General features: G+C 42.4%; 1 long non-coding RNA gene across 1 annotated transcript; it reads right to left on the reverse strand.

Moving 5' to 3' along the window:
• Positions 1–1,020: 1,020 nt before the first annotated feature.
• LOC125942914 (uncharacterized) lies at positions 1,021–2,472 on the reverse strand. The gene is made up of 4 exons (XR_007465414.1): positions 2,332–2,472; positions 1,946–2,032; positions 1,820–1,879; positions 1,021–1,133 (listed from the first exon to the last, which is right to left on the reverse strand). It is a non-coding gene; the product is annotated as an uncharacterized LOC125942914 (long non-coding RNA).
• Positions 2,473–2,767: the final 295 nt, after the last annotated feature.

Genomic DNA, 2,767 nt, shown 5'->3' on the forward strand with positions numbered 1-2,767 from the left:
GCTCTGTCACTGATGATGTATCGGAGCCGCAGTGTCGCAAACACGGTCATGTCAGCACAAACACAACCAGTGCGATGGCATTTCTTCATCACAAGCACGGCACACTAAACAATTGCAACACCTTCCTGCGTTCGAAGTGTAATTTACTAACTGAACACAAGAGCCCTCACCCGCCGAAATGCGATTGCTGCGCTGTCGTTACGATATCCATCTGCGATCGCTGTTAGCTCAGCAGCACAGGCAATCGGCAAGCACATTGGAGTGAACCGCGCACGGAGGCACCTGCCCACGAAACACACAAGCCACTATTTGATGTCTAAAAGTTGTCTTGAACGGATAATTCAAAAGTCTAATAGCTTTCCTGGTCAAGACATTTTCTATCCGTGGACGTCTACAGGTACTTCAGTAAGCCCTGCTAACGTTACGCTAAAAGTTGGCTAATAAACATCTTGACAAGAACAACATTAAGAATTGTATTAGTCGTTCCCAGAATTCTGTAATAATGGCTTCGGAAGCATTATGCAGGCTTTTATAAAACATCTTGACAAGAACAAGTTTAGAACTTTATTAGACGTTCCCAGAATTCTGTTATAAATTATAGCAGAATTCGGGGGACGTCTAGCAAAATTATTAATTAAGCTATAAAAGCCTGCGTATTGTTTGAGTCATAATGCATAATGGCTTCAGAAACAACATGCAGGCTTTTATAGCTGTCTTTAAAGCAGCATTTAAGATTGTCATCCTACAGTGACGTGGTAAGCAAAATTAATGGCCACTTCAGCATACCATGCATCTGTATGCTAGCTTCATAGTACTATATGGAACTGAAATATATATTTAAGCATTACATTATATTATTTATAATAACTTGCATTAAATGTTTTAACATATATCAAATGTGCAACACACATCCAAAGTAAATGTGCATAACAACATGCAGCAAAAAAATTACAACCTGACCTTGAGAAAGCGGCTTTATTGATTAAGAAATTAAAGGACATGCAGAATGATTTTACAAAATTTTTAAATACAGCAGAAAAGGTGACCACATAAAATAAGATGTAGCTGCAGCAACCACAGCGATCCAGGTCGCTTCCCTCTTGGATACCACTGGCTGCTCACGGAAGTTCGCTCTGTAATACAACAGTGAAGAAAAAAGGGGGTAAGCCACGCTTGATTTACAATAAAGATGTGCGATTCGGTATTTCAAATAGCAAAATATGTGCCGTTGTTTTACCTCAGTCACATTTACTTTATAAATTTAAGCAATACTTTCTGTCAAAATCTTGTGCTGTTCAAAATTATGTTCAAAATTATGTTGCAGATATGATATGAAAAAGCTACTGTAGAGTGAAATTAAAGTGGCAAATGGTTTAATCCACACACGAATTGCAGTAGGTCATTAGCAGTTAGATGGTTTGCAAGCAAATCTCTAGCAAGAGTACGTTACTTTTGTTAGCCTGGCAATCAAGGCCGGCAACTGATCCTTCCGAGTGTCTCTTACGATATCACTACGGTATTGTACCACATGCCAATAAAACCATTCTCTTCCTAAAGGGACTCTGAAACATTTTTAACTAATTATAGAATGGCCGCAGCAGGCCTTGTGGTTCCGTGAAAGAGCTGCATAGGAATTAAAAAGAGACAGTCAACAAAACAGTCAGCGTCTGGCTTGCAACCATGGGACTTACCTTCACTAGACAAAAACAATTGAAGCCAGTGGGCCTTGTGGTTACGTGAAAGAGAAAGAGCTGCATAGGAATTAAAAGGAGACAGTCAGCAAAACAGTCAACGTCTGGCTTGCAACCATGCGACTTACCTTAACTAGACAAAAACAATGGAAGCCAGGAGGCCTCGTGGTTCCGTGAGAGTAAAATAGCTACATAAGAAATAAAAAGAGACATTCAACTAAACAGTCAAGCCTAGCATGCTTCTATATGTTTACCTTAAGTTTCATTGGTGAGCACACGTCTGAAAAATATGGGTGCTTAGCCACCGTTGAACTCTTTATTGTTCCATTCCAGCATGTGCTCTACAGCAAGATAAAAAAACAAATTTATAACAGCATACAAACCTTGACAACGATATATGGGTGACAAGAATGTAAGAAAAGTACAATTCATGACCTGCTTCACACTTCAAAAGATGCTCAGCAGTCTGTAAAGTTGCAGCCCTGATGTTCATTTTACGTGTAATTATGCTGATTAATTTTAATTGCACAAAATATTCATAACACTATTGAAAATATATCTGCCTTGGACACACAAAAGATGCACGGGCCCGCCAAAACAAAAGTGGCGTGCGAGTTGTAGCAGGTAAACGTATACGTACCGTAAGGAACTGCACCGTATCTGCAGGCGCTGGTCAAGGCTTGAACATCACCAAGAGCCACGAGCGGTGCACACGCTATGTAGACTCGATAGATCTTGGGAAGAGAATCATTAGAGTGTTTTAGCTGAGCGCTTGCTGGCCGCTCCGCTCAGACCCGGCATATGCCAGCAATTTCCACACAACCGCTTAGGGCCTGTACACGCTCGAGCCGCTCATCGCCGCAAGCCGCACCGCATGCTGGCGGTTCAGTGGCGGCGGACGGTTGAAGCAACCGGGCACAAAATTCGATTCACGCTGGGACCGGCGCGAGCGGTGCCGTACGCATGCGCCCTCTGGCTGGCAAAACAGATAACCAGCGACTGGCAACATGCAACAGCGCGGTCGCAGCGTTTGTGTGCTGGCGACCAGCAAAATTTTGGCCCGAGCCAGGATTTTG

The sequence above is a fragment of the Dermacentor silvarum genome, chromosome 2 (assembly GCF_013339745.2).
Source record: "Dermacentor silvarum isolate Dsil-2018 chromosome 2, BIME_Dsil_1.4, whole genome shotgun sequence".
NCBI classification, from domain to species: Eukaryota; Metazoa; Arthropoda; class Arachnida; order Ixodida; family Ixodidae; genus Dermacentor; species Dermacentor silvarum.